The sequence below is a fragment of the Macaca fascicularis genome, chromosome 8 (genome assembly GCF_037993035.2).
Source record: "Macaca fascicularis isolate 582-1 chromosome 8, T2T-MFA8v1.1".
NCBI lineage: Eukaryota > Metazoa > Chordata > Mammalia > Primates > Cercopithecidae > Macaca > Macaca fascicularis.
The window spans coordinates 98,256,170-98,269,773 of NC_088382.1; the positions used below are offsets into that span (position 1 = coordinate 98,256,170).

At 34.7% G+C, this 13,604-nt stretch overlaps 1 long non-coding RNA gene across 4 annotated transcripts in view; it reads left to right on the plus strand.

The window, feature by feature from the left end:
• Window positions 1-13,604, plus strand: part of LOC102139191 (uncharacterized) — a 558,779-nt gene that overhangs the window by 232,766 nt on the left and 312,409 nt on the right. For 2 of the 4 annotated variants that reach the window (XR_012416487.1, XR_280030.5), the window contains exon 4: window positions 132-262. This is a non-coding gene — a long non-coding RNA (uncharacterized lncRNA). Of the gene's footprint in view, window positions 1-131; window positions 283-13,604 lie in introns of those variants that run through there. The other 2 variants (XR_010577391.2, XR_012416488.1) reach the window with 1 other exon arrangement.

A 13,604-nucleotide genomic window follows, 5' to 3' on the forward strand; every position in this document is an offset into this window, starting at 1 on the left:
TTCACAGATGTAAGTAGGAGGTTGACTACAGGTTTTTTTACTTATACTTGAATCCAAGCTAATGTGACACATTTGCAAGCATAGCTGCACATGTTCTGGTTTAATTGGGAAATATCTCCTTTGACTTTCAGGATAGCACAGAAGCAGAGACTTTAAGTCTAAACAGACCTAGATTCAGAGCAGACCCGATGCTGCTTGAAGAAGGCTGGAGGTATGTTAAGGAGACAAGGGCTGTCAAGAAGCAGGGATGTCTCTGGAAAGGGTGAGCAGCTGACGTCCTTTGTAAGTTCTCTGGGCAGCATTGATGGGAGGTGAAAACCTTGGGAAGAGTCTTGGTTTAACATGGACTCTAAATGGTAAAAAGTAATTAGGGCCTCCTTTTTTTCCATAAACTATGATAGACACTCTTATAAAATATCTGTGTTATCCTAGCTGCTTTTCTATGATATTTTTGGACCCCTGACTTATTTACACAAATGAAATGATAGCTTTTGGTTGGAAATTTCAAATGTCTAAGGCACAAATTAGACATGGGACTTCATTCACACTTCTCCTCTAGATCTTAATCAAGACACCCTACAAGCTATATTGGACATTGCACAACGTTTACAAGTGCAAAATGTACCGAACATGTGTCAAGAATTTTTAAAATTTGCCATTGTGGAGCAGTGCTCCAGCATGATTTGTAATAGTGCGTTCTGCCTTCTAAAATGTTTTGACTGCTGGTGGTAATTGCTTTACAAGTGAAAATTAGCCTCCTCAGTTCTCAGAATACTTGTAATCCGAGCATATCACACCTCCACATTTTGCTTGTGATGCTCTCTCTGTACCTTTTATCTTCTTAGGCTGTTGAAATAGTTCAAGTTTCAACTCAACTGTTGTCTACTCCGTGAAGCCTTCCTTGATCCTCTCATTCAATACTAATCACTTAATGCCTTTGTATTCCCATAACAAATGCCTTTGTTTCCATCTGTTGATATCAGGCAGCACAATACGAATTGAGTCATTGTGTACTTGTTTATATTTTGTAGTGGATTGTGACATTTATATTTGGGTGACTCTGTTTCTTAGTAAAGGATCTTAAAGAAAGTATGCGCTCAATAAACGCTTATTCAGTTGAATTTTGGGTCATTAATAAAATGCAAATTCCAATAGAGCCTTTGTATAATTATATCCAGATAGTTCAATTTTAAAAACTAGTAGAGCTCTTATAATTCTTATAATACTTTATATTTCCTTATCCTTTTATGGTTTGAAAATACTTATATAATAAATATGTATGTGCACATGTAAGAGTCCAGTAAGAAAATTCAAGCTGCTACAGCTAGAGTGGGTGAAAAGTGGGTGTGCAATGTAACTTGGAAAAAAATACAAAAAGTAAAAATCTTCTAAGAAATGGGGAAACATGATTTTTTATGGAGTACTTGGAATATAAGTTGTTCTCATCCTGACACACACACACACATACACACACACGCACAGAGCCAGAGCAAAAGAGAGAGAGAGAGGGAGAGAGAGAGAGAGAATTCACTCCACAATAACAAAGAGGAGACAGTATTGTCATTCCCATAAACCTTAGCAAGCCTTTCTGCTGAGTTTATATTAGAGGAGGCTCACACCTCAGAAGGTCCTGCATCTTTACAAGGATGTGAAGTAACAAGCAGCATCAGAAATAGAGCACTTATTTCCAAATCATCTTCTGAGCATTAAGCTCTATGATTTCCTAAGATGTACTTCAGCATTTCCCCAAGGGGAAGCAAGATGAAAAGGTAGGATTCCAGACGTTTCTCTCTCTCTCTCTCTCTCTCTCTCTCACACACACACACACACACACACACATACACACACACACATTCTTACTTCAATTTAGTAGCTCTTCCTCTACTTAAGCGTGTTGCTTTCCTTCTTAGAATGTATTTGAAGAAATGGTTCCTTCACCAAAAAAACACAATTTTGAAAATCACTGACCTAAGTGTGCTAAAAATAAAATTGACAAATTTTTAAGTAATTTTAAGTAGTATTACTGCTTTCTAGAAAGCCAAGAATAAGATACTAAAGATTTTCTTGAGAGAATGTTTAGGGTAAAAAAACTCAAAACAGTAGAGATCCTTAGAAAGATGCAAAACAATGAGACGCATGACTCCTAACTTCACGAGGAGCTGCAAAAAGACAAAGCAGGTAACTCAGCAGGGTGATCATTTGTTTAGGGGAACTCCAGATTTCTGGAAGAGCAAATGGCAGGAGAATTTACCGACCGCATCTCTCTACACATATTCTACAGATTAAGTTTCATCCCACAGGGAGTTTAGTCACTGCAACTTCAAGCTGCATCCATTCTTTTGGTGGCCACTCAGCAAGCCAGTTCTCATAACCATAGTGGAGAATTTCTTCCACGTCTAGAAATGAAGAGGTCATCCAGAAGAAGTGGCGCTTCAACCAGGAAGAATTAAGGTGGAGGCAGTTGAGGGAGTTTTGGAAGGTGTATGAGACCTATATCCAATGCAAGTATAATTTTTTAGAAACTTTGAGTTGTAATAGTGAAAAGTTGTACTTGAATAAATACGATCAGCAGAAAACTTAGACTCACATCATAGAGATGGAAGTTTTGAAATAAATACAGGTAAAAGAAAAAGCATAATGAAAGACAGACCTATAAGAATATTACACTAAAAGTTTGGTTTGTCTGAAGTACACAATGTATTATTTTTAGTTATACCTTCTTTTTATTAGACAGTATCTAGGAAAAAGATAAACACTGAATCTGCATTATGAATTTGTAAGTTACATATAATGTTAGCACAAAGGCATTCCCTTAACCATACCTATCTGGGGTTACCTAAATGTCTCATTGAAAAGAGAATAATTTTTATTTTTATTTATTTATTTCTTTTTGAGACGGAGTCTCGCTCTGTCCCCCAGGCTGGAGTGCAGTGGCCCGATCTCCGCTCACTGCAAGCTCCGCCTCCCGGGTTCAGGCCATTCTCCTGCCTCAGCCTCCCGAGTAGCTGGGACTACAGGCGCCTGCAACCACACCCGGCTAATTTTTTGTATTTTTAGTAGAGACGGGTTTCACCATGTTAGCCAGGATGGGAAAAGAGAATAATTTTTGATATTGAAACAAAATTCAACAATATAGCAAGGACTGCACCAATGGAGGAACTCATATTCCTTATCATTATTTTTAAAGCACTAAGTGATACTTGTTAGTTTACACAGAAATAAACCTACTGCTGTACACTCTCAATCATAATGGCTATTAGTGGTTTAAAGACAGGTCAACCTGAATTTAATTCGTGATTCTTTCATTTTGAGTGTACTAGTTACATCCTGAAATATGGTAATTTCCTTTTGTTTTGTTTCATTTTAATCAGTAAAATGGTGATAAGAATATCTCAAGCATAGGTTGTAGAGATTAAATTAATAATGTATAGTACTGTTCTATCATGGTGCTTAACAAATGATAGATGTTATTACTTGATGTTACTTAATATTATCCTTATTTTTATAACTACTTATATACTTAAGTTAAATATTTAGTATTCTGTGTACAGTTAGTTCCTAGTAGAAGTTATATTCTTCTCAACTAATAACTTATACTGTTCATGTGAAATGAAGAGAAATAAAAAGTAAGTCACTGGGTATTGTTAAGGAGGAATTTCTGGACCCCAGCAACATTAAAGTCACAATCCTTGTGCTCCTGGTATGGGTTGATCAGTTACTAACATTTGACATAGACTAGAGACTAGAAAATGAACAAAGTTTCTTCATGCCTTCCAGAGTTTCTTTTCACTTACATCAGTTATCGTGATTGTTACAAGGTTATGTGAAGAGGGTAGACCAGTTATTGTTACTTCCTTTTAATAGAGAACTGAGACTCAAACTGTGACTTGAATGATATTTACAAGTACCTTTTGGCAAACTCCTCTTTCAAAACCACTGTTTAGAGCTCAAAGTATACTACCCGTCATCACAAGACTCAAATGCATGAATATATTACATGTAAATATATAATATAATTAGCATCTTTGGAATTATTGAGCTGTTTCTATTCCAGACAGAAAAAAAGGTAGCATTTCATTAAAATGTTGGTGTTAGAGGACCAGAATTACAATGCCATTAAGTATTACATAATAGGACTATTTTGACTGGCCATTTTGTGGGCTAGATGATATAGGGAAGTAATCTAAAGTAAAATTTTACTGTAAATAAACTCTTTAGTAATCCAGGAAAGTGTTTTATGAACTAGTGCTCCAAATTCAGTAAACTTAATTCTGGTGTAATGACTTGTTTTGTTCCTTGTTCCTAAATCCATCAAATGAAGTTCTACCTGCAGGCCCAGACAGCTCTGGCCCAGGTTTGGGATTCAATCCCATTTCCTAATCAAGGGAATAAAAAAACAAAATAAAATAGCAGATTCAATAATACAATGATTTACCTGAATTATATTTTTGTTCCTATGTGACTCTGAACTAATACTGCACTTAAATTACTATGTTCTGATGTTTACTATCAACTCATCTCAATTAAATCATTAAAGTAAAAGACAAATTTTCTGTTGTGTTCTAATACCCATTCCTAAATTCCAAGAGTTTCCTCTTAGAATTCTATGGGTCCTTCCCCTAAGATCTGGTTACCAAAACTTTCTTCTATAATTTAGATATAAATTTTAGTGAGATTGCTAAATGTTATTCCATTGCTATTTTAATCTACCAATCTGCTAGCATGCTAATTCTTGTTATTGACTATTGCACTTCTTTGATTTTAGTGGTCTAACGGAACTATTAGATTATTTTCTATCATAGTTACCAGATACTATACAATATTTTAAAATTTTGTTGTATTCTCTTTTTATATACTTTAATTGACAAAGTGTGAGAGCTATATTTTCTGGGCAAATGTAAACCTAACAAAAATAAAGTTGAGAGCTGATTCTGTGACCACATCAGAAGTATATTGTTGCATAGATAAATGGGAGGAGGTTTCAAGACCACCTGGGAATGTAGAAGATATGCTTATCAAAGGTGTGCATAATCCAAATTTAGAAGATATAGTGATTATTTTCAATAATTACATTACATTTAAGAATAATCTTAATAGATAATCATGATGGGGATAACTAAAGTGTTCTTGAGATAAATCTATGGCTTAAGTAGTTTATAAAGAGAAAACAAAAGTATAGTTATCTCATTACTAGAATGTTTAAACAGATAGTTATTTGGCAGGAATATAGTAGAAAGCACTCCTTCGTTGCTTTCTGAATGACCTCTTACGGGCCCTCCACCAGTCTAATCTACCAGTTTATAATTCACAGGAGTCTCATACTAGGCTAATGTTGACCATTATTGTAGTCAGTAGCCCAGTGAGACTATAACATGTGTTGTCTCATCATCCCATCTCTTTTTTATAACAATTATTTTTATTTATCTGCATTCATAAGATCAAATACTCTATCTGGAGGACAGTAAACTCACTGCTCTCTCAAATGGAAAATATCACATACTGTTCCTGGCAAAGCAATTGAATTTACTTTGAATAGAAGACAGGACACACATAATCATGACAATAAGAAGACTGTTACGATATTATGCACTTAAAAAATTTTAGTTTTTCACACCTAGTTAGTCCTGCAGAAATGTTAGGTATTCTTTAAACCATCGTATTCTTACTTGAATTTACATTCTTAGTCATTTTATTTCTAGCAAGATAGATAAATGCAATTGTTACTGGTTGGAAGTCTTGAATGTGGACAATGTATATTTAAGATGATGTTCTATAAGAAACATTGAAAAATAAAATCTAAAAAGAACAAATTAAATAATATGAGCTTATTGAATTAGTGATATATAGCATGGTGAGAAAACACAATAAATATCCTCAAAGATTAAATGCCACCTGCTGTGATTCTCTTGGCAGAAGACCCACTGGATAGCCATTGATCTCTTCCATGTGACGTAAAAGAAATTCTAACCAAGGGCCATTTCCCCAGTGGCTGTACAGCTTTTCCAATAAAGTTTTGTCTTTATAACCACAGAGAGATAATGTATTTCCATTGGGAAGTGAATGTATGAGAATATAAATCACCTAGGAATCTTTGATTTTTCTCTCAATTCACTACAGCCATCTTCACTTTTGCCACTTTCTGAAGCCTGAATTCTCCTAGGAATTTCAACTAACTTTTTCCAATGGAAGGTGGATATATTGTAATGTAAGTAATCTTCCCAACTAGCTTTTTGGAAGAGATGTCTTAAGAGGTACAAGAAAAATTCTTAGCAAAAATCACTATTTTTATCAAGCGGTCAATATTTTTCACTTCTACCTTCTACCATGGTGAAAATGCAAGCTTTCAATTATCCTCTTATGCACACTCATCATTTGATGGCCAGTACTTCTTCCCTCTGATTTTGTTTCCCCAGCACTCTGCTCTAAAACTTGTATATAGCTTCAGGATCTAAATTAACTATTTCCCCTCTTCCTTTGCCTTCACTAAGACTCAGTTTTCCTTCAGAGTGCAATTAGCCCTGTTACCCTCTGGAGTGGAAATGGCTCAGCCTCCCACTCTAATGTATTACAGACCAGGGAGAAATACTGGTACCAATGATATTAAATCAACACCATTGTTTTCTTTATTGAAAGAGAACCCCTTTATTCAGTTTCATGAAGTATAGCAATAATCAATTTGAAAACTTCTTTTACGATCATATTATTGAGGTATTTCTGCTCCATATCTTAGCTATATCTGAGTTCTTGTCTCACAACCAGGAAGAATTAGGTGAGTGGACACTGGAGAGCGAGTGGAGTAGAATTGATTAAGTGAAAGGAAAGCTCTCAGCAAAGAGGTGACACAGAGGCTGTTTGCCCTACCTGAGGGTGGGAATTTCCCCCATGTGGCTGGGTCCAAGCCTTTTTATGGACTCAGAATGGGAAGTATGTGCTGATTGGTTTGTGAGTATGCAAAAAGGTTAAAGTTAAGACACCACTAAAAGGTGAACACAGCAGTGTAGAAAACCAATTAGGAAAGGGTGGGGATCAATCAGAGGAAAGTACACCAAACAGGAAGACAAGTTCTTAATCTGGTCCATGTATTTAACTTGTAGGTTGGCTTTGAGGCTTTAAACAGTCTTTGGCTTGGAGGTGGGGTTTCACTGGGAACCCACCCCTATCTACCTAGGCATTTGGCTGCCTCCTGCTGCTCTTAATATCTAATCTCCCAATTATTATATTTTCCCTAAGTATTAGAGAAATGAGTCCCAACTTATAATCTTCTTGATATTAGTTCTTACTGTCATCAGGGAAATAGTCTAACATTCATGTGGTAAACATGTCCAACAATATAGTTCTAAAGATCTATCCAATTTCAGCGCTTGCCTGAAAACTCCAATCCACAGCTTACTACATGGACATATGCTCGAACTTAGATGTGCTATGACTCTTCCATTTTTTTCTCTCATAATCTCTAAAGTTGAAAATTGATGTACTTTTTCCAGCCGACTTTTCAAATCATATTGCAGCTGAATGCTGCTCCAGGAAATAATAATGGCTTATAAACTAGTGACAGCTCAAATCATGGTCTCTAAGCTACCTTATCCATCAGTACCCCCAAGGCAATCAAACATTTTCTGAGATCTTAGCTGGCTTTTTCTTTCCAAAATACTTATCCCAAACCTTTGAACTCCTAATCTCTTTATTTATCTGCTTAATTCTCTCTCTTAACATGGCCTGGCATACATTATGGAAAATATTGATATCTTTAGGAGTAAAAAGTATGCAATTTTCTAAAGCTAGAGACCATAGAAATGGAGTCCCTCCAGAAATCAAGGAACACTTACCTGAGGAAATGATGGCTTATGCAGAATGCTTTGGAAGAATGTGGTAGACGGTTAAACATGACTTGAATATAATTCAAATCTGACAGGAGATGTGGGTGGAAGGATAGGTTGGAAGCAAACAGAGCACATTTTAACTTGATGTTTTCACCATACATGCCTTTCATAAAGATAAATATTATCCTTTTGAACTTCCAGCTATCCATAGGAGTAAATTTATACAAATCCACAGAAGACTGGATGAATAGTATGAACATTTTAGTAGCAGGAAACATTGGGAGATGTCAGAACAAAAATGATCAGTTTAAAGAGACAGAAGAAAAGGAGGTAATTCATCAGTTATATTATTTGAGGCCATTTCAGAGTAGTTATTCATTTAAAAGGTCAGTTTGTAGATTTGCTTTTCAAATAGAACAAATTAAGAAAATGATAGGCTGAGAGGCATTTACACACTGAATGTTAGCACAGGGTTCCTGCCAGCAGGGCACTGACGATCCTTTGAATAGAATGGGATTAGGAAGTGATTTTTCAACTGTTAAATGGTATCAGAGCAGGTAAACATATAAGATTGTGTGGTTTGGAACAAAGCGTCATGAATAGCTTTTTAAATAATTAATAATTTCTCCTTTTGTTAGTGCTCCGTTACCAAGGCCTGCACTGCTGTTTAGTAATTCCTTTTAATAAGGCTTCTCAAAGCTGCTTTTAAGTTATATTCCATTTGAAATCAAAATAATTGACTACATAAAAGAATTAGAAACTACTGTATTAAAACCACATGTTTAAGTACAACTGTTTTGTTCCTTTCTTGCTTTCAAAGTATATTCTTCGTGTTAAGAAATAAAACTGACAGAAAAGCAATAAATTAACCAGTTTATTTAATACACAATAGCTAACAAAATTAACTTGCAACAGTGCAATCCAAAAATAGTTTAATCAAGTAAGGAAGTACACAATGCTGTGCAATATGATATGTGATAAGAAAGAAGAGTAATTAAGCCATGTTGCTGTCATACAGTATCTTAGAAGCTGATAAAGAGAGATTTATTTAACTGAATACATTTTTAACTAAAATGACACTAGCCAGATTTGCAATAGGACGTCTTGTCTTACGTTCTCTAGTAATGATTTTTGTTTTGTTTCGTTTTGTTTTGTTTTGTTTGAAATGGAGTCTCGCTGTGATACTCAGGCTGGAGTGCAATGGCACGATCTCAACTCACTGCAACCTCCACTTCCCAGGCTCAGGCAATTCTCCTGCCTCAGCCTCCCAAGTAGCTGAGACTACAGGCGTGTACCACCACACCTGGCTAACTGTTGTATTTTTAGTAGAGACAGGGTTTCACCATATTGGCCAGGCTGGTATCAAACTCCTGATGTGAAGTGATCTGCTCACCTCGCTCACCTCGGCCTCTCAAAGTGCTGGGATTACAGGTGTGAGCCATTGCACCTGGCCTCTATCAATGACAATAAATACCTAATGTCTAGTGTTTTTATTTTTCAGATGGTTTAGTAGACACTTGTTAATTTGTCTTCCTGGCATTCATTCATCTTTCTCATGGTAAGTGTACGCCAATTTTCCTTGAGAAACCAGACCTCATCAACTATTAGCCTGTGAGGTCTAGATGGCATTGATTCCAGGAATGATCACAAAATATAGGGATGGTTTATTAGAACATATCATTCTTTCAGCCATAGTGATTGGATCAAAGATGGATAGAAGATAATGTCATGTGATTCAGAACCAATAACATTCAGTTTATGGACTGACATGCTATGAACAGCAAGATCCATTCATGCCTGAAGTAAGAAAATGTCAGCCAAATACTACTTTGATGAAGCCATTTTGAGCTGAGTTGCTGTCTTTTATAAAAGGAGGTGACTTAATTGAAACAAATGGTTTCATGGAGAAATTCCTAAATTACTATGGTGTTTCAAACCCTTACACTCAAAGTGGCATGGGTCCATCCCTACTCACCTCTTTCCCTCATAACACTCTTTTCTGGTTCTGATCATATAAAAGACATAATGATCACTTGCTTTTTATAATTTGCCTTTGTGAAGTTGAATGAAATTTACAAGTAAAAGGATAATATCTCAATCAAATGTTACTGATTCTAAAACTAATCACTTGGTGCAATTAATCAGTGCTTATTCTAATGTTTTTTGTACCTCCTCCTCCCACACCAAGTCTGTTTACATTGTTTACTTACCAACATGGATCAAAACAGCATCAAAGCTTTCAAAAACAATTACAACAGATGAGTGTCAAATTATACCATAAAATTTATCTAGTCATTCCTAAGGTTACATTAAATAAATAATAGAAATCTTATCTTTGCTTGTGATTAAACTGAAAAAAGGAATAGTCAATGGATGATATACAGAATCAAATAACTTACAGAATCAAATCACAGGTAATGTTCTTACTTTAGGCAAATAAATTAAACAAAGGAATAAGCAAACAAAGCTGTAATATCTGTAAAATGTTTGAGGGTAGAGTTCAATATAATTGACCTAAATAAAGTAATTAATTTCACCCTAATGAGATATCTAAATTGGATCTTAACTATTAGCTCATTGCTTTGAGTAATGACAAAGAGAAACAGAAAAATATAGGGTCCACAATGAAACTGACTTTCAACTGCTTGAGCAATATTTAGTGTAATTTTAAACCCTTTTCATACCCTTAAAAAAGTAGAAATTGACCCCTCCTTGGAATAATGCTTGGTCTTCAGACAAATCTTGATTTTTCTACAAGATATAAAATGGCAAAAAGAAACCTTGTAAAAAAGACTACTCAGCCTGTACTTCATCTTTTTTTCAGTTAGAGAAAAAAACTCATACTCTATATCCATTAAAACATACTTGATAGACAGGAATCTGCTAAATCCTTAACAACTGAACTTTTTAAGAATCAGACCTGAAGTTCTCCTCTTGTAATGCTCTACATATCCTTTCCTTCAATTTTGTTATCACCGTCATCATAACATCATTAGTGATAGAATTTAATTTTATAATACTCATTAATATTAATATGTCCTATTCAATATGATATCCTCAATATTCAATTTAATTTAATGATACCATAAACTCAACATTGTGTTTAGTACTATGCATATTTAAAATAAATATTAGCTGCTATTATTGCTATTTTTCTTACTCTTTTGGTCTTTTTTGAATAGTATACTGAAGTAAGATATAATGTAGTATATGATCTAGTAAAAATTGAAATAGGCATTGAATATGAGACTGGGGTTCTGACTCACTTGTACATGAATTCTGGCTGTAACTTTGGATAAATTAACATATATTTTTTAGTCTTATTTCCCTCAACTTAAAATGGAAAAATCGATATTAGTATTTATTTAATACAATGACATTATTCACTTAAAAATTTAGCAAAGTGTTTTCTCTTAGTAAGCATTAATGACAATTAAAATAACAATAATATACTTTAGGCTATTTTATTTTAATGAATGTAAATATTTTGACAGACATTGACTTTGGACCTCTCACTTCTTAAGGGTTACGTTTTTAACTTATAAAATTTAATCGTTATCTTTTTAACATAGAATCTAAAATCTTCAATCTCTTTTTTAATCAAAGAATCAAAGGAAGGTCTACTTTCTATATAAAAATAGAAATATAATGTAGACTATATTATCATTTCTTCACATATGCAAAGTTATTTGTACTGAACAAATACTCTCCATAGTATCATAATGCATTACAAATATTGATACTATTATATTATATTATTATTGATATTAATTCTATTAAAGCACTAGGTGAAAACTCATTGGGGAGTGAAAGGAAATACTTGATATGCTATGTATCTAAATGCTATACTATGTATTAAAATGAACCCTGCAGTACTCTATTTGAGGTTAGGGTGACAGGAAACGACCTAAACTCATGCATTATTTTTGACTGTATACCTACCGGAAGATTTTTCTCTTAGTATGTTCTAATTCATATGAGCTATTAACAATTGAATGTGTGACTGACATTGTTTTCATATTTTTCTACACAATGTTTGCATGTGTTGTTATCATCCCCTTCTTGCACATGGTAATTTTAGAACATGAAACATATAACTGTTGGTTACCTAATCCTCATTGGATTTCAATGTCTTTGAAGTGAGGGAACAATACTATATCTTACCATCTTTATTTGTCCTAAACACTTTTATGATTTGTAATACCAGTTTTAGGAATATATAATTTATATGGCATGATATCTAACTGTGCAATTGAGTGGTTTTTAGTACTACATATTCATGCTGGGAAAGGTGGTCATGTGGCCTGAAGAAACTTGCATACTTGCACAGGAACATGCATCATGCCTGGAATATTTCTTTTGTGGAGATAAGAAGCCCTCACAACATGTGGGTATATCACCTTGTTTGGCAATATCATTTCCTCTTCCAGGTTTGATGTGTACTTCTTTCTTCTTTTCAAGTGTGCGTGTCATATGACACCTGGCCAACCCCACTGCTATATCTGTTTCCAATAGGAATAAAATGGGGTCCTTCACCTGCTGTACAAGAAGGGCTATGTGTGAACGATCTTCCTACGATGGCCATCAGGTGACGCCCGATGGCCATTGGAGACCAATGCTCACTGCTGAAGCTGATTTTTCTCTGTCTCATCTTTATGTGGGCAGAGTGCTATTCCTTCCAGTGCTTCTGTGAACCATGTCTTTTTTGGTAGCCCCAACACCTACCAGCAAACTGCACAAGGGGTTGACATCCTGTAACTGCCGCTCCTGTTGATTGACATTGTTTTGATCTTTGCTATCCCCCATGCAGTAAGATTTCTTTTCTGGAGAGTCATTTTATTGGTGTCATTTTATTGACAATTCACAATATTATGTAGCTATTCCTACTATCTAATTGTGTAATATTGTCATCATCTCCAAAAGAAACCCCATGTTCCTTAGAGTCACTCTCTACTCCTTTCTCCCCACAGCTCCTGGCAACTACTAATCTACTTTCTGTATCTATAGATTTGCCTATACTGCTTACATCATATAATTGGAATAATACAATGTGTGTTTTTTATGATTTCTTTAACTTAGCATATTTTCAAGGTTCATGCATGTTGTAGCATATATTAATACTTCATTTCCTTTTATGGCCAAATAATGTTGCATTGCATGGAAATACCATATTGGATTTATCCATTTATCATTAGATGAACATTTGGGTTGTTTCTACTTTTTGTCAATTATAAATAATGCTTATATAAACATTCATGTACAAGTTTTTGTGTTGACATAAGTTTTCATTTCTCATGGGTATATACCTAGGATTGGAATTGTTGGATCATGTAATATTCTATGTCTACCATTTTGAGGAACTGCCAGACTTGTTTTCAGAGAAGCTGCATCAACTTAGGAGACTTCCACAATCAACCAATTGAGAATTCCAATTTCTCTGCGTTTTTACCAATGCTAATTATTGTCTATCTTTTTTATTGTAGCCATCTTGGTGTTTGTGAAGTGGGACCTTGTTTTGGTTTTGATTTCCATTTCCTTTATAGCTAATACTGGTGAGCAACTTTTCATGTGCTTATTGACCATTTGTATATATTCTTTGGAGAAATGACTATTCGAAATCCTTTGTCCATTTTTAAGTTGGGCTATTTGTCTTTTAATGTTCAGTTGTAGAAGTTCTTTATTCTGGATACCAGTCTCATCAGATATTTGATTAGCAAGTATTTTCTCCACATTTGTGGATGACCCTAAGCATCTGGCAATATGCACATTGCAGATCCCCAATAT